The 26,565-nt window shown below is 38.9% G+C and overlaps 1 long non-coding RNA gene across 1 annotated transcript; it reads left to right on the top strand.

The window, feature by feature from the left end:
- The first annotated feature begins 3,192 nt into the window (after positions 1-3,192).
- On the top strand, positions 3,193-5,239 carry LOC129444767 (uncharacterized). Its single transcript, XR_012359788.1, has 2 exons — positions 3,193-3,617; positions 5,000-5,239. It is a non-coding gene; the product is annotated as an uncharacterized lncRNA (long non-coding RNA).
- The last annotated feature ends 21,326 nt before the right edge of the window (positions 5,240-26,565 follow it).

Here is a 26,565-nt window from a genome sequence, read left to right as displayed (position 1 = left end):
TGTTCTCCCTGTTCTGCCTCCAGGAAGAAGCGGAGGGCGCCACGGATTGAAGAAAACCACTGGAAAAGATTCCTAGCCCCCGCTCCATGGTTCAACTCGTCCTGGAGGCGAGAAGAAGATTGTTTTAAACTGCCCTTCCCCCTTACCCCCTTCTTTTAAATATTTAAATAAAGATACATTTTAATTGTAGTATACTCGTCTGTCTGGTCATTGGGGTGGTCTTGGGAACCTCCTCGAGGTGGAAACTAGAGAGGGGCGTGGCCCTTAGCTATCTTGGGTCCGCCCCGCCCCGAGCTGTGACACATGAATTCATGTCATGATTGCTGAATACTTTACATTACTGCACTGTGGTGATTACTTGCACAGATGTAGACATAATGTAAGGTTGCATTTTAAACTTAAACTATTTTTTTCACATTGATTAACTGTCTGTTAATGAAAAGAAGATTTAATGTGAACTACAGAAACATTAATAAACGTTGTTCAGGAAACAGCATGATATACATACCTACTTTAACACTGGGATTTTTTTTGGCAAAATTAAATTAAGAATTAAATATTAATTAGATATTCTTCAATGTTATAAAGTAAATATGGATTCATATATGTTACAAAGTGATTTTCTTTTCTTTTTTGACAAAGACTTAAACAGTTACTGTTTATTAGGCTCTAGGACATAACAAATTGTTTATTATAGTACATTACATTTGGGATGGCACCGGGGGTGGCGAGTCAGATCTCACTGAGTAAAGAGCATACTGAGTTGTCTTTGTCTTGTTTTTGCAATGCGACCATTTTATTTATGTCCCCACCAATGCCAGGAGCAAACCTACGCCCTTGATATGCATCACCATATATAGCTTATGTCAAGACATAAGCCTACAGAAAGCTGTCTCGTGGCATATAATATAATGCATAGCCTATTTTTACAAGGCTACTGCATAGGAAATTGCCCTTCAACCCTGCTGAAAAAAGCAATAAAACCATTACAGAAATTCCTAATGGTTTCCATTAAAATACCCACCATTAGCTTTTACCCTAAAAACCATCACAAAATTCCTAGTGTGTTTTGAGACATATTCCATTAGGATTTAATGGCCCCACCAGTAGAACCCAACACATACCCAGAGGCGATTCTAGGGTCTATGGGGGCCCCAAGCAGAAAATTCCCTGTGTGCAAGAAGTCTGCAAAACTTCTATACAATGTCCTTTGCTTAACCCACTATTCTACAGTGCAACAGTTACTGCGAAAGATACATATATACAAGTGTAATCATCATCATACCTAACATTATTAACATGTTTGGATGCATAAATAGCATAACGTGTTTGGAAATAATATTGACAGCAGAGAAATATTTTCTACATTATACAATGATAGCAATGATTCATAACTTATTTTTACAAGAATATTTTTACAAGAATATTTTAAGAAACCAGTCATTTTATGAAGCTATACTAAATATTCTTAGTCATAGTTACTGCTAACTGTTATGTACGTTAGTGTCCTAGAGTTAAATATTAGTAAACTAAATATTAATTTCATATATCTGAAAATACAGAACAGTATAACACATAAGTTACATCTGTTGATTTTCTCAGCAACAATGCAATTCTATAGACTTGACAAGAGGTTTTTTCTTAGATTTGTTTGATAATGTTTGAGACCTGACAGGGTGAGGATGTAGTTTGTCTTACCTCCCTTAAACCGATCATCTCTCCGTTCTTCTTCCCTTTCCCTGCTTTGCACAAAACATTTCTGATGTACATCTTCAGAAGCCAAAAGTGATTGAGTCAAAATAAGATAAGCATTGTTATTTAGAAACTTCCTTTAGTGTCGTCATGTTTTCATAAGCTAACTCACTCGCGTGGTGTCTTTTGATTGTGCGCGAATGAACGCAAAGACGCGCGCTTAATACGTGCGTGCACGCGTGATTGCGACTGCTTTGTCGGTTTTACAAGCGTAAAATTGGGTAACTACATTGTATATAGATCCGTTTTGCCGCGATTGTCTTTGTAAAGGATTGCAATAGTTAACTGATAAAATTTAAAATTGAGATTTACACCGGGGCACAAAAGATTTACACTTGGGCAAGTGCCTGACTGGAGCTGGACCGGACACATTAAACTACATGTGCATACAGAAAGCTGCTCACTTTAGCGCCTTTTTGTGGTTAAATTGTTTTAAATCACTTGAGCGTTAGCATTTGCAAGCCTTTGAAACACGTGCAAATGATAAACCTTTCCTATTTAAATTTGCGTATTAATCTGGGAATCACATGCGAGCCGAACCATGGGTCGTGATCCGTACGGATCAACTGCAACAGCACTACTGAACGATACACTGTCACCCATTCGCTACGTTCATTTTCGAAACTGGCAAGTTATCCACCTGGGTTGGATTTTGACTTGGCTAAGCCATGTCAATCAACATTCCATCCAATCGGAATTTTGATATGCAGTCATGTTGAGTATCTATTTTTATCTACTGGGTGTAGCTGGCCATCCGAGAAACAAACTTGGGGGCCCTCTAGTGGCTCGGGGCTCCAAGCAGTTGCCTGCCTTGCCTGTTGACAAGGTGCGCCTCTGCACATACCAGTACAGACACACAGAGACCCATAGATACCTTAATAGTTTCCAATACAACCAATCAAATTTCCATTAAAACCAACAAATCCAATAGAATTTCTGTGATGGTGTACGTTGCTTTTTTTTTAGCAGGGAGTGCAATTATAGCATATAAAAACATGAGATTAATGCTTTAATTATAATATTATTTAAAAAATAAAAATGATGGAATCAATGAAATTATATGTTTAATATCAAACTAAAATAGCCACAAGGTGGCGGTAAGTCACTGTCTCAACGAGTAAGTTCGATCATTTCAGCCGATTCATTTGAATTCTGATTCATTCAATATCACCACGTGTTGCTTGGAGGCTGCATTGGCGATTGTTATGTTATTGTCAAAAGTGATATTATCTGGAAATAACATATTCTTCAAAAACAAAGTCACTGCAACCAATCTCACCAAATATGGCACATACAAAATTTCAGAGGTGGAAAGTAACGAATTACATTTACTCACGTTACTGTAATTGAGTAGTTTTTTTGTGTATTTTTACTTTTTTGAGTAGTTTTTAAAATCTGTACTTTTACTTTTACTTAAGTATGTTTTATTTAAAGTATTATGGGCTGAATTTTGTGTCTAAATTATTTAATCAAACAAACAGTATTTGAGAGCAAAACTATTAAATTGTTGTAAAAAAAATTAATTCGCATTTAAAAAATGTTATCTTAAAATTATTTTAGTTACAAAATACAGTAATTGTTAACCAAATTTTTTGCAATGTGAATTTTTCTTTGAGTAATTTCATCGCGTGTCCCTACATTTTGCTCTCTGCTACGCTGTTTTTGTTTGCGGATCAAAAATCTTTGCTTTTGAGTCAAAAAGTTTTGGATGCAAGTTACACGCGTCTCAGTGGGCGGGATCAACCTAGTTGAATGAAAGACCCGTTTCTATTGGCCACTACTGTCACCATTTGGCTACACCCACCACGGAAGTCTGCCACCGAGGAGAGCGATGCTGTGCTATGGAGAGCGGCATTGTTTGTAAGGTACGAAAGATCATTTAATGTTATAAACTCTGTGGAATGTGTATTACAATGAATAGCTTGTGTGTAACTATCCATATGTTTTAATCTCTCTTATCTAAATATGCAACGTTAGTTATTAGCATTAGCTTCAGGAGGCTGTTGCGTCCGGAGTTTGCTTTGTCCAGCTAACGTTAAGTCTTACACAGATATTAATACCACGCTTTTATTAGTAAGTTAATCACTTACTGCATACGGACATAAAATGTACTCATGATGTGACGCAATCGTGCAAGTTTGCTGTTGCAGGCTGAATATTTTTGCGTAATTGACTACTAAATTAGTATTTCTTTTTTTGAACAGAAATGATAAATTATACATTTATTTTATACAATTAATTCTAGCATAACAGTTATGACATATAATAGAGTAAGATCAGGTGGGTATTTAATGACATTGATAGATCCAAATATGACTATGCCAAAAAATGTTAGATTAAACCGATTCAAGGAGCAAGTTCAGTTCACTAGTTCTTAGTTTCACTAGACTCAAAGATAGACAACTCTGTGGTGAGTTAATGCTTTTACTCAACCACAAGGTAGACAGAGATGAGAGCATCAGGCAGGGGACAAAATGATAAAGAATAAAATAAAAATGGTTTATTGAATAATCTTAGCTGCACTGTCAATGGTCTGTCTGACTCGTCTTGTAACATATTTTGGTAACACTTTACAATAAGGTTCATTAGTTAATATTAGTTAATGTATTAACTAACATCAACAAACCATGAGCAATACATTTGTTACAGTATTTATTAATCTTTGTTAATGTTAGTTAATATAAATAAAGCTTTATTTGCTTGTTCATGTTAGTTCACAGTGCATTAACTAACATTAACAAAATTTTAATAAAAGTATTAGTAATTGTTGAAATTAACATTAACAAAGATGAATAAATGCTGTATAAGTGCAGTTGATTATTAGTTCACATTAATTAATGTAGTTAACTAATGTTAACCAATGAACCTTACCGTAAAGTGTTACCCATATTTTAAACAACATATAAAGTATTACACAATGCTACTTTGTCTTATGACATTATCAAAAATCTTTAGCAGGAGGAGACCACTGATATACCTATATCTACTTATGAAGACAATGCGTCACCCAACATAAATAATCTGCAGTAATGAAACAACAAGCAAAATAGTTTAGGATAAAATGAATGAATATGAAAAAATTTGTAAATGTAAATAAATATATTGGTAACTAAACAAAATTAATTAATAAAATCCAGTATTTAAGAAATTTTGATACGAAGATCTTTTAAAAGTAGCAGGTAGACCAGACTTTAATGACAAACTGTGATTTGTGACATAAAAGTAATTTGTGCTTCTTGTGTTGCAGGAATGATTGGGAGGATTGTAATCAGAGAGGCCAAGAAAGATGTCAATATCACTTTGTAATGCAAGATCTGTTGTGGAGAGGATGCATTGTGTGGCATCCTCATCTCTGCTGTTGACTTCAAACAATTCAATTTTGTTCACATTTATTTGTATAGCGCTTTGAACAGTTTTGAAGTCCTCGTGATGGCCGATGTCAACTTTCCTTATGTGTAGGGTCATCTGATAGAGACAGGATCCAGACTGGAGTTGGTGTAATCTGAAGTTTAAAAAAAGCAAATAGAGAAAATTACCATAGCTGCTGTTTAGAGTTTTTTTAGGTTAAGGATAATTTAAAAAAAGTTATTTATAAACTTAATGCAAAGTTACAGCATGAAATTATGTTTATGCACACTGAAGAGGTGTCTTTAAGCTAGATTTAAACTGGGAGGGAGTGTCTGAACAGTTTCAGTAAGGCTGTTCCACAGTTTCCATAGGTGGAAAAAAACTTGCCCTGCTTTGGTAGATTTTGCTATCCTAGGAACTACTAAAAGTCTTGAGTTTTGAGATATTAAGGAGCATGATTGTTTGTAGCATACTAGAAGTAGGAGCTAAACCATTTGGGACTTTATAAGTGAGTAGCAATATTTTGTAATCAATACAGAATTTAACGGGTAACTATTGTAGAGATGCTAAATTTGGGGTTATATGAACTTGCGTGACCTTGTAAGAACTCTAGCAGCTGGGATTTTGCACTAATTGTAGCCTATTAATTAAGGATGCAGGACAACCACCCAGTAATCTAATCTAGATGTCATAAATGCATGAATAAGGTTCTTCACATCGGAGACGGTTGATATGTTCTGCTGGAAGAAGGCTGCTTTTGTGATGTGAGATATGGGTTTCAAAAGAAAGATTTCTGTCTAATAAAAGTCATTTACTGTTTGCTGAGGTGACCAACGTCCTTTCATTTGAAAACTGTACTCCAAATTATTCTGCTTACAGCTTATTACGGCCTCCAATGCATTTTACAAATTGCATGGTGCCGCTATGACAGGAGCAGTCAGTGATGTTTATGACACGCAGATTCTTTCTTGCTTAAACATTTATTTGCTTTTGTTACTTTACAGATCTTTTCACGGTCAAAAAACTGTGTCCCTTTCCCACTCCTGCCAGCTCTAATCAAAAACACCTGTGTGATCACATGATATACTTTAGACAAAAGGAGGTGGGGCTACATAGAAACTAATGTGAATCTGTGCCCATTATTGCCCGAACACCCTGTGACAAAGAATGACTAAATATATAATTCATTAATTATATAATATCATAGAAAACTTAAACTTATTATTCTAATCATAACAACAAAGGAAACACAAAAAATAGCAAAAATGGCTCCAACATCCCGGCCCCTAATTGTCTACAATATTTATCTGACAATTACAATAAAAAACATGGAGCCATTAAATATAGTTCATTTGTTTTAGAGTCAAAAAAAAATCTTCTTCAAAGATTTTCTTCAAAAAAAAAAAAAAAAAAAAAAAAAAAAACGAGAAAGTAGGTAAGAGTTGGGGTAATCTCAAGCCTCCATAAGGCGGCACAACTTGGTAATGGGTCTCTCCAGAATGTTACTTCTGGTCCGTATTTTGACCCGTCGAACATGTCCTCTGCTGTCTGGCATGATCTCTATTATTTTTCCCATTAACCATGAATTGCGTGGTGCTGCTTCATCCATGATCAACACAATGTCATCTACCTTGAGGTTTTTTCTGACTATATTCCACTTTTGCCTTTCCTGCATTAGGGGAAGATATTCTCTGACCCAGCGCTTCCAAAACAGGTCAGCGATGTACTGCACCTGTCTCCATCTTCGTCTGGCATAACAATCCTCCTTTTTAAACACTCCTGGTGGCAGCAGGGGTTTTCCTTTCAACAAAAGCAGATGGTTTGGTGTGAGAGGTTCTGGATCACTCACATCATCAGAAACAACAGTGATTGGTCTATCATTCAAGATAGTCTCTACTTCACAGAGAACCGTCTGCAGGCTCTCCTCATCCAACACTTGCTGCCTAACAATGGAGTATAAGACCTTTTTGATGGTTCTAATTAGTCTTTCCCATGAACCTCCATGGTGTGAGCCGAAGGGAGGATTAAAAGTCCATTTTATTCCCTTCGTTGATAGGTGTTGCTGGATCTTGTTGTGATTCAGAAGTGCAAGTGAGTTTTTCAATTCACGTTCTGCCCCCACGAAGTTTGTGCCGTTATCAGAGAACATTTCTTTGACCTGACCCCTCCTGCACATAAATCTTCGGAGAGCAGCAATGCAGGAATCAGTGTCCATGAAATGTGCCAGTTCTAAATGGACTGCTCTACTGACAAGGCAGGTGAATAAAACTCCATACCTTTTTACCATTACCCGGCCTCTCTTTGTTTCAATAGGGCCAAAGTAATCAACCCCGACGTAAGTGAAGGGAGGGTTGTCTGGTACCGTACGACTTAAAGGCAGGTCAGCCATCTTCTGTACAGTAGGTGGAGTGTGCCAGCGTCTGCAGAAGATACAATCTCTTATGATCCCTCTTGTGGCCGAATTGGCCTTGAGAATCCAAAATCTTTGGCGGAGCTTTGCCAATGTTTGATTTCTTCCACCATGACCGACTGAAATGTGAGCATGCCTGATGAGCACTCTGGTTAGGTGGCTGGTCTTGGGTAAGATGGCTGGATGTTTAAATTCTTCTGGCATTGCCATCTTACTCAACCTACCACCCACTCGTAACACTCCATCATCAAGAATAGGGTCGAGTTTGTAAAGTCTGCTACCTTTCTTGACAGACATCTTCCCTTTCTTCAGTGCTGAGAGCTCCTCTGGGAAATTATGTTGCTGAACACACTGGAGGAGAGCCTTCTCAGCGCGTGCAAGATCTTCAACTGACAGATGTTTATAGGTCGGTATTTTAGATCTTTTCTTGATGTCATCAGTCTGTTGGTCTGAGAGTGCCATTTCTTTTCTGCTCCTGCTTAACTGTATAAGCAGGTCTTTGAATTGTAGGAGCCTTGCAGTAGCTCTTTTCAGATGATCCCAGGAAGAAAAGTACTGTATAAACTTGATGACTGGATCGTATATTTCTGTTACTACTGTACTTAGAATTGTAACAGTCTTCTTGATTTCTGGGTCATCATCAGGAACAATGAGGGTAATCTCGGGAAGTCTTGGCCAAGATTTCTCTGGCTGCTTCAGAAAGTCCGGTCCATTCAGCCATCGTTCAGACTTTAGAAAGGATTTAGTTGACATGCCTCGTGAAGCATCATCCGCAGGGTTAAGGCCGCTGTTCACATAACGCCACTGAAACTTTTCTGATAGGCTTCTGATGGTTGTTACTCTGTTAGCCACGTATGTCTGGAAGCGGCAGGTGTCATTTAGGATGTACTTTATGACTGAGGTGCTATCTGTCCAATAGACCGGTGGCTGTAGAATGAATTCTAGTTCTCTTTCCAGTATTCTGTTGATTCGCACTGCCAGGACTGCAGCTGCCAGTTCTAATCTGGGGATGGTGATGGGCTTCAGTGGTGCTACTCTTCCTTTGCCCATCACTAATGCAACATGGATGAGACCTCTGGTGTTTGTAAGCCTCAGGTAGCTCGCTGTGCCATACCCTACTTCACTGGCGTCACAAAAATGGTGTAGCTGTGCTCTGTAGACTTCTCCAAAGTCCTTTGGTCTGTAGCATCTGCTGATGTTTAGATCTTCTAACTGGCTCAGTGTACCAACCCAGACCTCCCATCTTTTGGCTAAGGCAGGCGGAATATCTGAGTCCCACCCAAGGCTTCCTCTACAGAGTTCTTGTATTATCCTCTTTGCTGGAAGGATCATAGGCACAAGAAAACCAAGAGGATCAAACAAAGAGTTGACAACAGAGAGAATTCCCCGCCGCGTACATGGCTGTTGTTTTGGTGAGACTTTAAAGCATAGACTGTCTGAGCTGATTTTCCACTGGATACCAAGAGCACGCTCTAGAGGCAACTCACTCTTCTCTAGACTGACATTCGTTATTTCCTTTAGAACTCTATCTTCCTCTGGGACAGAAGCTAACACAGTCATGCTGTTGCTCACCCACTTTGTCAATCTGAAGCCTCCTGTAAGCAGTCATCGACATAAAAATTCCTTCTTATGGTAGTCAGCACATCTTGGCTCACCTTGTTCTCATTGTCTTTGGCAGTTCTCTTCAAAGCATAGTTGGCACAGCTTGGTGAGGAGACGGCGCCAAAAAGATGCACTACCATCCTGTATTCCATAAGGGGCTGGTTGACATCACCATTAGGCCACAATAAGAAATGCAAGAAATCTGAATCATTTTTGGGGACTCTGACTTGGTGGAACATGCTTTCAATATCTGCCATCATGGCAACCTGTTCCTGTCTGAATCTGAGGATGACCCCCAAGAGTGTGTTCGTCAGGTCAGGTCCTTGCAGTAACTGAAGGTTCAGTGAAGTACCCTGAAATGATGCTGTACAGTCAAACACAACTCGGATTTTGTTCTTTTTCTTGTGGTAGACCCCGTGGTGGGGTATATACCACACTCTACCATCACATCGGGACAGTTCATCATCTGGTACCTTCTCAGCATGGCCTTTGTCAAACATGGTCTTCATAAACTTAGTGTAATCTGAATGAAATGCTTCATTCTTCAGAAGTTTTCTCCGGAGTGTCATTGCTCGCAGCTCTGCCACAGGTTTGTTATTTGGCATGACAAGGTTTTCATCACGGAAAGGTAACCTCATTACATAATGTCCATCATTTTTTGTAGCTGATTGATCAGCCATTTTTAGAAACTTCTTGTCCTCAAAGGACAGTTCAGCTTGTTCCTCACAGGCCCTCTCAGGAAAATCTTGAATATACTGCCTGACAAGCAGCTCCTCTAATCTGGCCACAGAAATTCTGTTTGAAGAGACACATTGATGGCCACGATCATCATTAGACGAACTGCCACTTAATGGACCATTGATGAGCCATCCCAAACGGGTCTTGACAGCATAAGGCCCATCTCCTTGGCTATGTATGATTTGCCAAGGCTCCAGTGCCCATGGGGCATTGGCTCCAATAAGCAAACCAATGTCTGCTTCAATGGTGGCGAGTTGAACGTCGTTCAAATAGGACCATTTTTGTATGTCCTCTTTTGTAGCTATATGTCCATGGCTCACTGGGATTCTGTCTTGTGTAAATAATTCAGGCAGTTCTGTGAAATCTGACCCTTCAAAGCTGCTCACCTCCAATCCCATTATACGGTGTGTACCCACGGCTCTCTCTTGCCCCATAGTTCTGAGCAGGATATTTGTTCTTCTGCCCTCCATGTGTAAATCCTCCATCAACTTCTGTGTGCAAAAGGATGCAGAACTTCCTGGGTCTAAGAACGCATATGTAAGGATGGCATGATTGCTTTTAATAGATTTAACCTTCACAGGCACGATGGCTAACTTACAGTCTGACACCCCGGCCCCAATGTGCATCTTTGACGTGGTCACTTGATTGCTGCCATTGACTGTACAGGCTGAAGATTGTGTAACAGGGCCACTAGGGTTGATGGCTTGTTGTGTAAAGGGTGTCTTGACCGGGAGTTGTATGTGCAAGATTGTTGGATGTTTTTTCTGACATCTCTGACAAGTCAGACGCCTTTTACATGCACTGCTCATATGGCCTTTAAGGAGACATGCATAACACATTCCATTATTCTTTAAGAATTCAATTTTATCCTTGTGCTGTTGCAGTGCCATCTTGTAACAGGATTCCATAAAGTGGTCTCCTTTGCAGAAACAGCATGGTTGTGTATAAGCCATTCTTGGCTGAGCTTCCCGGTGGCTCTCAAAACTGTTCTCCTCGCTATACTTTGCTTTGGCGGTTACTGGCACAATAGTAGTTGCAAAGCTTTTTTTGGTTATGAGTCGTTTCTGTTGAGTTGTTCTTGTGACTTTAATAGCTGAATCCTGAATGGAGCCAAACACTGGGTCTAACAGTATTCTAGCTTGCTTCTCGAGAAACTCCACAATATGATGGAATCTGGCTCTGCGTTGCGTATTCTCCTGTATCTCACATGCTTTAGTTCTCCAACGTTCCCTTAGCTTGTATGGCAGCTTGGACAAAATCAACTTCAAATTGGAAGGGGTGTCGAGCTCTGTCATGTCAGGTAAACTTCTAACTATATTACTACAGCTTCTTAAATACAATGCATAGCTGTGGAGCTCTTTACCATCTTCAGGTTTTATAGCATTCCAGTTTAAAGCTTTCTGAATATAAGCATTGCTGAGGCGATACGGATCTCCAAAGTGTTCATTAAGGAGGCGTCTGGCCTCTGCATATCCAACCTGAGCATCCATATGCAAACAGCTTCGCATTAACTCTTTGGGTCGACCAGATGTATACTGCTCGAGGAAGTAGAGCCGGTCTTGATCACTCTCCGTCTTTTGTTCAATGCAATGTTCAAATGCATTAATGAAAGGAAGGTAACTTAAAAGATCACCAGTGAAAGTGGATAGTTCTCTAAAGGGAAGAGAAGTCTGTTTTTGGTGCTGAATGATCAAATCTGCAATCTGGTTTTGAATATTCTGCACATTAGGTTGCGCTGGATGAAAGCCAGGTGGGGGGATGAGTTGCCTGCTACTCCTAGTCATGGGCCAACTGGCTTTAATTGTTGCTGATGTTTGTGTTGGCAATGTTGGTCCAGGCAGAGTGTTTACACCTGACTCAATTTTGATAGTAGGCTTATGCATTGACCTTGGTTGTTTGGGTTCATCCTCCATAATTCTCTGTAGAGGGGTTTTAGGAATTGCCCCTATCCTAGCGAATTCGACTGGGGATGGTTCTGACATCGGAACAGATTTATCAGGATAGGTGTCAAAATACTCATTCATTCCATCAACCTGCATCTTTGAGACAAAATCACTTGTTGATTGAAGCTGATCACTGGATTCATAACTCTCAAAAACCTTTAATTTTGCATCAGCTGCTGCAATATTTGTTTCAAATTCAATCATTTCCATTTTCCTTTGAAGTTGCACCTTTTCTAGTTCAAGTGCATGCTTTTGTTTTAAGCCGTGTGCTTTAGCAGCAAGTGCCGCTTTCTCTGCAGCTGCCTGTGCGCGCAAAGCAGACAAGGTCTTTGACCCTGAAGATTTTGACCCTGAAGATTTTGACCCTGAGGATTTTGACCCAGTCTTTGATACACTATCTTCTGGATTAATCTCAGATTGTGGATCGGATATGGATTTTTTCCACAATTCAACCTCATGCAAAAAACTCTCCAACACGGCCATTTTAGGCTCATACCATTCAATGCGATCCTTTTCCTTATCTTTATCAGACATCAACTCTTGAACAGATTCATGCACTTTTTCCAATTCATTCATTGCACCTATTAATGCAACAACGCTTTCCTGAATCATTTCAACATTTGCATGAGCATCAAACAAAGCCCTTGATTCATTCAGTTTTCTTGTTTTCTCGCAGTTAAAGCTTCTAGTTTTTCGTTACCCATCACTTCAAAGATTTAATTATTTGGGCACACACTGGTTGATTTAAACAGCTTCCACTTTAATTATTGTTTAATCACTTTCACTTTCTGTATTCAGCATTTGAAGTATAAAACATATTAATGATCACCTTTGTGTTCAGTCTTAGGCCATCCTTTGTTCTTGTTTTTAACAGAAAACCTTATGAATCCAAAGCACTTCAGGATATAAACTTTTACTCACAGACCGGAGACTTGTAGGATACATCCAATAATCCTTCCAATGCTTTGTCCTTGTCATGAAGCTTCAAAGCTGACACTCCATGGTCCATGAAAAGTTCCAAAAAATTAATGCCAGGGAAGTTTTTTGACTAATATTACGGCCTCCAATGCATTTTACAAATTGCATGGAGCCGCTATGACAGGAGCAGTCAGTGATGTTTATGACACGCAGATTCTTTCTTGCTTAAACATTTATTTGCTTTTGTTACTTTACAGATCTTTTCACGGTCAAAAAACTGTGTCCCTTTCCCACTCCTGCCAGCTCTAATCAAAAAGTGTTGTATATTAAGTGTCTTACTAAACATTACATGGGCCTTTGGACAAAACATTTTGGGGCGGTTTCCCGGACAGGGATTAGACTAGTTCTAGACTAAAATAAATGTAAGAGCTGTCAAAACTGAAACAACTTGTGCTAACATATCTTAAAATACATCAGTGCCCTTTGTTTTGCCTCAAAATGCACACAAGTAATGTTTTTAGTAAGGCATGTTTGTTAAACCTTGTTATATTTCCTAAATAAACTAAGGCCTAATCCTGGTTTAAGCTATTCCCTGTCCAGGAAACCGCCCTTAAATGCTTTTTCATTTGTAAATGGATTTGAATAAAGGCATCTGCTATGTGAATAAACATACATTCAAATTTCTTCAACTGGATATTGTTTGAATACATAAACATTTACATAAGTGCCATTACAGGATTAATTCTTCACGTATTGAGTAATATTTAAGCAGTATCAACACTAAGAACTTCCAATGTAATAGTCGTGCAATTACATAATATGTAATATTAATATTTGTTTTTATGTCCGTATGCAGTAAGTGATTAACTTACTAATAAAAGCGTGGTATTAATATCTGTGTAAGACTTAACGTTAGCTGGATAAAGCAAACTCTGGACGCAATAGCCTCCGAAAGCTAATGCTAATAACTAACGTTGCATATTTAGATAAGAGAGATTAAAACATATGGATAGTTACACACAAGCTATTCATTTTTATACACATTCCACAGAGTTTATGACATTAAATGATCTTTCGTACCTTACAAACAATGCCGCTCTCCATAGCACAGCATCGCTCTCCTCGGTGGCAGACTTCCGTGGTGGGCGTGGCCAAATGGTGACAGTAGTGGCCAATAGAAACGGGTCTTTCATTCAACTAGGTTGATCCCGCCCACTGAGACGCGTGTAACTTGCATCCAAAACTTTTTGACTCAAAAGCAAAGATTTTTGATCCGCAAACAAAAACAGCGTAGCAGAGAGCAAAATGTAGGGACACGCGATGAAATTACTCAAAGAAAAATTCACATTGCAAAAAATTTGGTTAACAATTACTGTCTTTTGTAACTAAAATAATTTTAAGATAACATTTTTTAAATGCGAATTAATTTTTTTTACAACAATTTAATAGTTTTGCTCTCAAATACTGTATGTTTGATTAAATAATGTAGACACAAAATTCAGCCCATAGTAGTCTACCCACATTCACAAACATACAAAAAGTGCTAAACATGCTAAACATCTCAGTCTCATAGAAATTCCTCTTTTAGAAAAGTCAGCCAGAAAACGGCCCAATCTGAAAAACTGATGCTTATGACATCACATGCATCTAACTGCCCCTCCACTTTAAAATAATTGGCTACATTTTTTGAGAGGCAGCAAAGTCAGCCAATCAGTAATGAGATTGCAAGTTAAGCCAGTAGGGGGAGCCAAATAGGTGCAAAAACACTTGTTTAAATTCCCCCACCCTAATAGAGCTATCTGAGAGAGGTTTTTAGGAAGCTTCTAAGGCAGTGTTTCTCAAACTTTTTCAGCCCAAGGACCACTTTATCTTCCAATTTCTTTCTGAGGACCGCCTAACATAATCCCACTCTAACACCCCCCCCCCCCCCCATAAAAAATAGGAAGGATAAGCTAAATTTTAATGAAGTTTAATATGCAACTGTTTCAAGTCAAAAACTAATTATTTAAACACAAATGCAATATGTTCAGAAATTATTATATGAATTTTATTTCATTTGAAAAAGTAAATGTGAAATAAGTTGCAGCTTAATGAACAACAAACTGCACATGTGAAAAAAACAGCAATTAAACATACTGTAACAGCCTAGGTCCCACTTAATGTCATTCCAAAGAGCGAATAGTTTAAAACTGAGGTGGTGGGTATATGAAGTCTATGGTTGTAACTATGGTCACAGTAAAATGCTGATAATTTTTTCCCCATAATGTCTAATATCACTGCAATTACAGGGATTTTAGACATGAAACAAAAACTAGTACATTACAAAACTAATAAATCTGTGCAGGGCCGTGCAGAGACCATTGGTGGGACAGGTGCTCAAAGAATAAAAAGGGCACTTTGCTCGCTGACACGCAAGCACACAACTGAAACAAATAATAAAGTAATACAGAATAGAAAGATGATAAGTCTAACGTTTTTCTTTATTTTCCTTGCAAATAGAGTGAGACAGAAAAATCTATAGACTGAGTTTTATATCTATATATTTATGCATTTGGCAGCAGCTTTTATCCAAAACGACTTAAAGTGCATTTCATTTAGTGTTTGTGTGTGTCAACACAGTATATGCAGTTTTGAAATTATATGATATTATATATTGCATTGTGACATTAAGATATTATTACGTTTACAGGCTTGTGTTTTTGTTGTCATATTTAAAATATAATTCTATTCTATTCTAATCCCGTTCGAAATTTGTATACAAAGAGAGTAGCCTACATATTTTAGTTTTGAATCGTGTTTGTGTTGTGTTTTTGCACACTTTGATGCCTTGATGACAGGGCAGTAAAATAATGACATTCATCTCTCCTTTAATTCATTTCATGAAGCCTCTACTACTTTATTTATTTTCAGGTAAACTAAAACTGGTTGCAAAGCTGGAGAGTTTTTGATTGAGTTAATAATTTAGCACGAGGCTATATTACCCTACATCAGCTCCCATTGTCTTTTATCAAAGGCGAGTCCAGGAATCGTAAATTCAATATGATACAAAAAGTAAGAGTTTTTTTACCGTATTCATCGGATCTTGCTCTTCCAACAAACTCTGCGTGACAAGTGGATGACATTAGAACAGCGCGAGAGCGATTTGAAATCAAACTCCTCCGTATGATTTCCCGAATATTTCTCGCGGTACTTTCATGTCATGTGCGTTTTGTTCTTGCATTGCTGCGTAAAGTTGAGCACACCTAAAAACTCGAGACAGCTACCTGTATGAACTCCCGGCAGAGAACGTCCCTGCCTTTGCTTCATCCATTGTTTTTATATGGGAAGAATGATTTATTTTCAGCGTGAGAAATACAAGGTGTGTCGTGTGAACTACCTGAAATGCGTGTCTCCCGCCGAATGCGTGAGACTTGAGAGCCCTGTTTGCATCTAACGTTCTAAAGATGTTAATACACACAGACAGCAATAAACAAAAGCTGTGCATGCTCTCCTCACGTTGTTCTTGTAAAATAATAATAATATAACGAGCATACCGCTTCGGTTCAATGCCGGCTCGAAGGGGATCCTCCCTGTACTGCGCACCGTGTCGTGCACGTATGGGCGCTGCTGCGCTGTGAGCTTTCCCTAAAGAGATTGTCCAATAAAAGGTCAATACGTCATCATGTGACTAATTTTATTTGCGGCTAAATTATTTTTTATTAATTTTACTAATAGTTAAATTGGGCAGGCCTTCACAAAAGGGCATTTAATTGCAAAAAAATGCCTTGACAAAAAGGGCACTTTGGTCATCCAGGGGTAAAGGGGCAGGTGCTTGGGCACCCACCGCCCCCCCCTCTGCACGTGCCTGAATCTGTGGATTTTAGCTGCTTTCAGTTGACGCTTGATCTTTTCTTTTGACTACTCTTTTGTTTAGCCACCGATCCATTTTTACGTTATTTAAACAGAATGGCAAGAAGTGATATCACAAGTTTCGCAAGTGCATTAAAAATCTACTTAAATAAGTGACGATTTTATAAACACTTGCCTAGTTTAGGTCATCTTTTGGCGGACCACTAGGAGGCGATGGCGGACCACTACTGGTCCGCGGACCACACTTTAAGAATTACTGTTCTAAGGCATTACAGACCCAAACAAAAAAATTTTGGTCTACATGTCACATCACAGAACAAGGATAAATACTCTGTTCAATCATTCTATGTCACCTTTTAAAATGTTCTACCTGATAATTATGATTTATAACACTGGGTTGTTGAAATGGAGTAGCCTCACCAAATCTGATTTTACTGGTTTAATTTTTGAAGGAAAAGAAACCCTAAATTTATCCCCACTGGGCGCTTACCTTTAATCCCAGTGCACATTCTCCCTGTAACAGGTACACAAAACTAGTCCATAGCAACATAACATGAAGGTCATGGAAATACATAATGCAAAAATATCCATTTGCATGTCATTTCAAAAACAAATGATGGAAAGCAAATGCCTGTGTTTCCATAGTTTTACGTGGCACACAAGTCTACAAATGCTGATGATGATGTTTATCATGTCTAGTTGAGAGGTTTCATACTAATCCAATATTATTATTCAAAACACATTCTCTGTTGGCTATTTACTTGTAGAATTTCACACAACAGACCATTTACTGTAAAATATGTATCAAAACCCAATACAAATATGGTAATGCTAACATTCAAAGGCGGAGTCCATGATGTTTGAAAGCCAATGTTGATATTTGAAATCACCTAAACAAACACGCTAGGGTGACCAGACGTCCCGAAAAATTTGGGACAGTCCCGAAATTTAAGCTGCTGTCCCGAATCCCGAATTCTGCTCAAATTGTCCCTAAATTATACTGAAGCAAAATCTTAATCCCGAATCCTGCTCTAATTTCCCTGAAAATTATACTGATGCAAAATCTTGAGTAGTTATTGTCTGATAAAACATGCGCGAGGAGTTTGAGTCATCCTGCATCCATCATCTTTGTTTTTTATATAGGCTGTAGGCGCGCATTAAGATATGCACTGATAAGGCATGGGTGCTGGCCGCAGTTAAAACCTCCGCTGGCGTCGAGCCTCCACAACCTCGGTAGGCTATAACTCAAGTGTGAATTTATAGTTGTATTGTTTCTATTAATTTATCTAATTCGTCTATATGCACAAAGACAATATGAGCTTTTTGTTTTATAGAGTAGATTAAGAGAGTGAAAGTTACAGCAGATAGTTGAAAGTGCAAGCAGTGACAGTCAGTCGTGTGAAGGAGTCATATTGGTCGAGGGCGAGGCACTGTGTTAAAAAAATATTTCTTTAAGTATTATATAAATGTATATGCATATGTACTTATATTAATAAAAATATGATTGGTTCAGTAACTTCAGTTTGAAATTCATTGTCTTTTATAAGTACATTAAATAAAGAAAACTATTGGATTATCTAACTATTATTGTATGAAGTATAATACTTCTATAGCCTACGTATTATATACATTTATTTATATGCATATGTTCTTATTAATATGATTGGTTCAGTTTGAAATTCATTTTCTTTTATTATTAAATAAAATAAATAGGCTAAATTAAACTATAATTGGAACACCCATCCCGAATTTCAGTCAATCTCATCTGGTCACCCTAAAACACGCCCCTACCCCAATAGAATCTGGACCTTCTGTTGATAGACCCGCCCCACACATACACAACCCGGCAAGGATGTCGGTTAGTAGACACGCTCCTTACTTCTGATTGGCTATAAGTGTGTTTTGGTAGTCGCCCGTCTCCTTTTCCAAAGCGTTTTTCAAACGTCGTGGACTCGGCCTTTAACATGTGACACCTTTGTGATTTTTTTAAAAAAATCGATTGATGCTTTAGTAAAAAGATTATTCACTGATATATTTGCCTTATAATAACCTCATTGGCTCATTGTGATACTCTCTTATCTAATGCTACGTACACACCAAATGCAGGACATCGCGTTACTCGCTCTAGATTACTCGCGGGATTTAACTTCGTGTCATGCGAATTTTTCGCTCAAGTTAAATACTTGGCGAATAGTGCTTTTTTGTGGCAAATGCGCTGCCCATATAGCGTCATTCGCATTGCCCAACGCGAGGAAGCTTCTGATCACATCTTTGCATTGACTTTGTATGTAATCTTCTCCTTCAAATCATTGAACTCGCATCTGGTGTGAACCCAGAGTAAGGATTTTAACGTCTGTTACTTAAAAACAGACCTGTGGCCTTTAGTTGAAGGTCTGAATGTCTGCTATAAAAAACATTTAGCTACTAAAATGCAAACAGGCCTAAAATAAGCAATAATGCAAATCAATAATAAAACAAAACTACTAAAAAAAGAATTACCCCAGACAGAATCAGATCTGGAAGAACTACCCCAGGCAGAATCAGATCTGGAAGAATCAGATCTTGAAAAATTACAGAAGGTAAAATCAGATCTGGAACAATCAGATCTTAAAGAATTACACCAAGCAGAATCAGATCTGGAACAATCAGATCTTAAAGAATTACCCCAGGCAGAATCAGATCTGGAAGAATCAGATCCTGAAAAATTACTGAAGGTAGAATCAGATCTAGAAGAATTAGATCTTGAAAAATTACTGAAGGTAGAATCAGATCTGGAAGAATCAGATCCTGAAAAATTACTGAAGGTAGAATCAGATCTGGAAGAATCAGATCTTAAAGAAGTAACCCCGGGCAGAATCAGATCTGGAAGAATCAGATCTAGAAGAATTAACCCCAGCAGAATAAGATCTGGAACAATCAGAAAATAAAGAATTAACCTGTTTTTGTGGTGTTAAGAGAGGGAAAGCTCCACTGGTTGTTTAAAGGGGACAGTGAATGAAAAACCATTTTTCCCTTGTCTTTGTTGAATAATGGTAGTCTACCCACATTCACAAACATACAAAAAGTGCTAAACATGCTAAACATCTCAGTCTCATAGAAATTCCTCTTTTAGAAATGTCATCCAGAAAACAGCCCAATCTGAAAAACTGATGCTTATGACATCACATGCATCTAACTGCCCCTCCACTTTAAAATAATTGGCTACATTTTTTGAGTGGCAGCAAAGTCAGCCAATCAGTAATGAGATTGCAAGTTAAGCTAGTAGGGGGAGCCAAATAGGTGTAAAACCACTTGTTTGAAATCCCCCACCCTAATAGAGCTATCTGAGAGAGGTTTTTAGGAAGCTTCTAAGGCATTACAGACCCAAACAAATTTTTTTTTGTCTACATGTCACATCACAGAACAAGGATAAACTCCGTTCAACCATTCTATGTCACCTTTAAGATGCATTCTTTTCAACTTGCCACTATAAATAACTATTTTTCCGCACTAAACAAGTGGATTTTGCTAAGATATGTATAGATATGATAAACAAGATGTTATAGAATAAGATTTTGTTTTAAATTGACATTCAACCTTTTTTATTTTTCTGAAAACGTCCCAGCGTGACACCCAACGATGATTTTTTTTAACATTTTCAGAAATCTCTTTTTTTGCATTTCAATTTATATAAATTAAACTCAAGTTGGTTTGTTTTGATTTAAAACTTTATAACTTAAACAATACAGCTGTAGCACAATAATACAATAAAAACATGATAAATAATAAAAAACATTTTTATAAAAGTAAAAGTTTTGACAAAAAAAAAAGTTATCTTGTTTTGGAACAAATTCTCTCTAAAATACAGTGTAATTACTACCTCTAGTCAGAATCTACTTAAATAAAGATTAGTTGATTTATTTATTGGGGCTGGATGACCTCATGTGGATGACCAAGGAATTGTGCTTCTTAATAATAGAGGAAAATGTCAGCATTTATGCATTTGGCAGGAGCAAAGCAAATACTGCAAGCCATTTCCAAATGTAAAAATTTAGGGGATGCTATATACAATGCTTCAGATCAAATGGTGTTGGCTGGGAGGTTATTAGTTGATTAATGCATTACTTAAAAAAGACTAAAAAGGCTTTCTCAAAAGACATCAAGATCTAAAGGTGTTCATTACAGATTTTTTAAGTAAAAACATTTGTGCTAATCTGAAAGAAATGAAGAAAACACTAAACTCTCCACAGATAGGAGAGTTTAGATAAACAGAAGATAGGAGGGCGTAGAAGGGGTTAAAGGTGGACGTTGGAAAAAAATTACTGGTTTATTGTTGATAGGGTTTGCATGGTGCTGACCATTAAAAGCTACATAAAGTTAAGAGAAAGAGGAAAAAAGAGATCAAATAGAGAGAAAACTAGCAGGAGGAAGGCAGTGAAAGATTGAAAGAAAGTTGCTACCCGTTCTCACCAAGATGGGTACAAATGACACGCAGTGTGATTATCGTGCAATAGATACGTTAAATTCCGATTTTGCGTGCATATGATACGCCAGTCCTTCCCGTTCACTTATATGGCGAATCGTTTCGTGTCGTTTTAATTATTATTTTTTCATTTGTTTTCTGTTTTTTTCCCATTGTCGCTTTGTTTTGGGTTAGATTTCACATTTGTTTAAGCAGGTTATTTAATATACAGGTTTCTCTATGCTTTTGTCTATATTTAAGCCAAGGTCGCGTGGAGTTGGGGGTAGAGATGGGGTTTGGGTTAGGATGTCATTTTTATATAACAAAAAGTTATTCTAACCCTAAACCCAAGCGACAATGGGAAAAAGAAAACAGAAACAGAAAAAAAATGAGAAAACAATAAATAAAACGACACGAAACGATTCGCCATATAAGTGAATGGGAAGGAATGTGCACGCAAAATCGGAATTTGGCGTATCTATTGCACGATAATCACAACCTGTCTCTTTGATAAAACATATCTGTTAACAACCACACCAGAGAAATGTACGGTTTATACATGTAAATTTTACCCCCCAATTTTAAACAGTACACTCCTAGCATGATTTGAAGTACACCATGTAAAACTATAATAAGATACCTTTAAATTCTAGGTATACATCCTTTGTGGAAAATTATAGGGCAATCCCAGAATGCCTTGCGAAAAGCTTTTTTGAAAAGTAAGTCCAACATTTGTTTTATTAGCAAAGCAGACCAACTATTTAAATGTGACTCTCTGTTAACTTCATAACATAAACATTTTTGAACTGTTCTATAAAAATAAATATTGTTGTGTTGTTTTTTATATATTGATGATCTGACACCCGGTATATTGTCTAGATGAGGATTTTATTGACTTCTTGCAGGATACAATATTGCCGGTACTCTCCCAGCATCAGTGCACACACTAAACTTCCTAAACACTCCCCTACTTCGAGTGATTGACATATGCCGTAGCCAATAGGAACACAGTAGCTCAAGACAGTAACATATGATTGGCTCTTAGCACAGCCTAAGAATACTACATCCCCCTTTTTCTAAATGAGACAAAATATAATTGTTCACATTACAGGAAAAAATTAAATTATTATGCATTCAAAATAACAATGTGAACAATTACTTTCAGCGCTAACATATTGAAAGCATTTACATATAACACTATAATGAACAGTATACATTCTTCAATTGAAAGGGCAGCGATCCGCCTACACCCTTGTACATTCACAAATCCAGAATATTTCTGGGTTTAATCCGTCGTCCGTATCTGGTTCTGTAACCGGTGTGTTTGGGAAAAACATCGGTGTGCTCAGGAGTATCTGAAATGTCATTTTCAGATGTTGTATAAGGCTCCTTATCGGTATCACCTAAAACCTGATTAGAGTCATTTGTGTGCGGTTCTGGTACGTTCAGGAGATGACGTCTGTTTCGTCGGTATTCCTGTCCATCAGACGTACACACGTGATATGATCTCTCAGTATTGGCTGGTTTAATGATGGTAGCTGGCTTCCAGTATCCTCGTTCCTGTACTCTGACTGCCTGTCCTTCTGTGAGCTGAGGTAAGGGTCTAGCTGATCTGTCATAATAGCTCTTTTGGCGCTGTTGTTTGTGCATCCTTTTTGCTCTGACATCTTTACAGCTGATGACCTGTGGTAGGAGCTGCTGATTGGTATTGGGAAGGGTTGATCGGAGGCGGCGACTCATTAACAGCTGAGCCGGGGATTTAAAACCATCAACCGGGCAGTTTCGATATTCCAGGAGACTGAGGTACGGGTCACCTCCATCAGCCTTTGCCTTTTCCAACAACATTTTTGCAGTGTGCACAGAGTTCTCTGCCAATCCGTTACTTTGCGGATAGTATGGGCTTGTGGTGGTATGTGTGAATTCCCATGCTTTAACAAAAGATGCAAACTCACCGGAACTATACTGAGGGCCGTTGTCTGAGATGACGGTTTCTGGGATCCCATGTCGTGCGAAGGCAGCTTTCAGCTTGTGTATAACAGCAGCAGAAGTTGTGCTGTGGAGTCTGTCCAGCTCAAAATATCTGCTGTAGTAATCAACTGTCACCAAATAGTCCTCATTGTTCCAGGTAAACAAATCGGTAGCCACTATTTGCCATGGCCTATCTGGGATTTTGTGACTGATCATTGGCTCCTTGGTGTTGGAAGGCCGATATGTGAGGCAGATTGAACATTTGCTAATGATGCTCTCTATTTCTTTTCCCATCCCAGGCCAAAACATGATGTCACGGGCTCTCTGCTTACATTTCTCAATGCCTAGGTGACTGGCATGTACACGTGATAACATGTCTGACCGAAGACTTGTGGGCATTACGATCTTTTCACCTTTGAAGATTATACCATGCAGGTATGAAAGCTCATCGCGGTGATTCCAGAATTCTGTCACAATCATGGGGCATTTTTTCTTTTCCTCAGGCCATCCATTTTGTATGACTTCCTTTAGTTTCTGAAACTGAGGGTCCTTTTCTGTTTCAACTCTAATTTCCTCCAGCTTTGAGTCACTGACAGGAAGACTGCTGTACACAGTGTGCACTTGGATGTCCATGCCTTCAGTAAGGCTCATGTCTTGGTCAGAAAGTGACTTTCTTGAGAGCGTGTCGGCCACAGGGATGTCCTTGCCTGGTCGATGTACGATGGTGAAGTTGTATTTCTGCAGCTGAAGGATCATTCTCTGTAGCCTTGGAGGAACTGATGCCAGAGGTTTCCTCATGATTGACTCCAGGGGCTTGTGGTCACTCTCGATAATGATGTGGCGGCCATAGATGTATTGGTGGAAACGTTTACAGCCAAATAGCACTGCAAAAAGCTCCTTTTCAATTTGAGCATAATTGATTTCACTTTCAGAGAGGGACTTCGATGCATACGCAATCGGCCTTTCATCTTGCAGCAAAACTGCCCCGAGCCCATACTTGGAGGCGTCGACCTGTAACCTGAGCTCTTTGACAGGGTCAAAATATGCTAAGACTGGGCCTGGTTCACTTGTGAGCAATTCTTTTATTTTCTTGAAGGCTTTTTCATGTTGGGCATCCCAAACAAACTCACTAGACTCCTTCAGGAGCTGACGTAGTGGTGCGTTGACATCAGCAAGGCCAGGTGCAAATTTAGAGAGATAATTGATCATACCCAGCACCGTCTCGAGTTCTCCTTTGTCTTTTGGGGGCTCCATGTCTCTTACAGCAGCGACTTTTTTAGGGTCGGGCTTTACCCAATCAGCAGTGAGTAGATGTCCAAAGTAGCTCACCTCTGTCGCACAGATGATGCTTTTTTCTGGGTTGAGCTTGACTCCTCTCTGTCTGGAACGCTGGAGCATTGCAAGTAGGTTCTCATCATGCTCTGCTTTTGTCTTTCCAAAAATGAGAACATCATCAACAATGGCCATGACCCCATTTAGACCCTCATACGTTTCATCAATTTTCCGCTGGAACTCATCTTGGGCTGAAATTAATCCAAATGGAAGGCGTCGGAAACGGTAACGTCCAAAGACTGTGTTAAACGTAGTCAGTTTTGATGACTCCTCAGTGAGCTTAATAGCCCAGTAGCCCGATCTGGCATCGAGAACACTAAAGTATCGAGCACCAGCTAGCTTGCATGTTAAGTCGTCAAGAGTAGGCAATGGGTAATGAGGTCGCTTAACAGCTTTGTTGAGATCCCTCGGGTCAAGGCACACGCGTAGTCGTCCTGTGCGTGGCTTTTCCGCTACGACCATTGAGTTAACCCATTCAGTTGGCTCTGTGACTTTAATGATAACATCCTGCTTTTCCATGCTATCAAGCTCATCTTTAAGACGACTGCGTAGTGCGAGAGGAATGCGTCTAGGTGGGTGGACCACTGGGGTTGCATCTGGGTCCAAGTGTATGGTACACTCGCCGGGAAACAGTCCAATTCCTTTGAAAACATCTGCAAATTCCTTCAAAACCGGCGTTTCCATCTGCGTTTGTGTTACCGATAGTACAAGCTTAATTAGGCCAAAGTCTATGCAGCCTTTTAGACCTATGACAGGAGGTGCAACTGTGTCAACCACATAAAATGTCATGAACATTTGAATGTCTCTGTGTTTGCATTTCAGGTCACATTTTCCTTTTACCAACAAGCGTTCTCCACCGTATCCAATCAGAAGGCGAGATGTCTGTTGTAAAGTGCAATGGGTACTCAACTTGGCATACTCATGTATGGGAATGACGTTGGCAGCGGATCCAGTGTCCAGTTTGAACCTGATTTCGAGTTGTTTAGGGCCTACTTTAAGGTTTACAAAAGCCTGTTCTGTCTCTGAGCTTTGTTCGCCCTGTGTGACTGAGTCAATAAACAGTTCATCATCACTCTCCTCAGTCTGGTCTGAGATTCCTTTGCTTATTGCATGCAAAGTTTTCTCACTGTTAGAATGACATACTTTTGCAAAATGATTTAATTTGCCACATATTTTGCATACTTTTCCTCTTGCAGGACATTGAGATCGATTAGTATGAAAATTGTTTCCACAGTAACCGCATCCTTTTGGGTGTACTGAGGTTGCATTTCTGTGTTGCAGATTTTCACTGTACTTCTTTGTGTGTTTCGCTTTGTGTTGCTTTGGAACAGCCCCTTGTGGCATGCTACGAAAAACTGAGTGCACTGCATGTTCACGTGAAGTACTCATACTATTTGAGATGGTTTTCAACTGTGCTTGAGCTAACTCGTGAGATCTAGCGATGTCTATCGCTTTTTCAAGTGTTAATTCAGAGCCTGCATTCAAAAGTTTCTCTCTCACTTTGGTTGAGTGTATCCCAAAAACAATGCGATCGCGGATCATCTCGTCGCTATTTGCATAATTGCAGTCTTTGGCAAGCAGACGCAAATCAGTCACAAAGTGCTCGAAGGGCTCGCGATCTCCCTGTATTTTCTCATGAAATTTATAACGAGCAAATATGACGTTTGCTTTGGGTTCTACGTATGCTGTAAAGCGGTCGTAATACGATTTTAGGACCTTTGCTTCGTCTGCAGACAGAGACCATGTATTAAAAATATCACAGCCTTTTTCTCCGACCCATAGGAGAAGATAGCTACATTTTTCATCCTCACCCTTCTTTTTTAGCGGTCCGCTGAACATCAGCTCCGCGTGCTGCTGAAACTTGCGCCATGCTTCCGGCAGGTTCGTTGCTTCCCAGTTCATCGTGGGCATCGGAACTCCAGACGTATCCATTTTCGTGCAATCCGTTCACTCTGACACCATGTTGTGTTGTTTTTTATATATTGATGATCTGACACCCGGTATATTGTCTAGATGAGGATTTTATTGACTTCTTGCAGGATACAATATTGCCGGTACTCTCCCAGCATCAGTGCACACACTAAACTTCCTAAACACTCCCCTACTTCGAGTGATTGACATATGCCGTAGCCAATAGGAACACAGTAGCTCAAGACAGTAACATATGATTGGCTCTTAGCAAAGCCTAAGAATACTACAAATATTACACTTACAATTATGCTGTTATAATAAATGTCAACACAGATGAGATAAAATGCAGCTAA

This window comes from Misgurnus anguillicaudatus, chromosome 20, assembly GCF_027580225.2.
Source record: "Misgurnus anguillicaudatus chromosome 20, ASM2758022v2, whole genome shotgun sequence".
Taxonomy (NCBI): domain Eukaryota; kingdom Metazoa; phylum Chordata; class Actinopteri; order Cypriniformes; family Cobitidae; genus Misgurnus; species Misgurnus anguillicaudatus.
The sequence above is the reverse complement of the archived record's forward strand: the minus strand, read 5'-3'. Positions and strand labels throughout refer to the sequence as shown.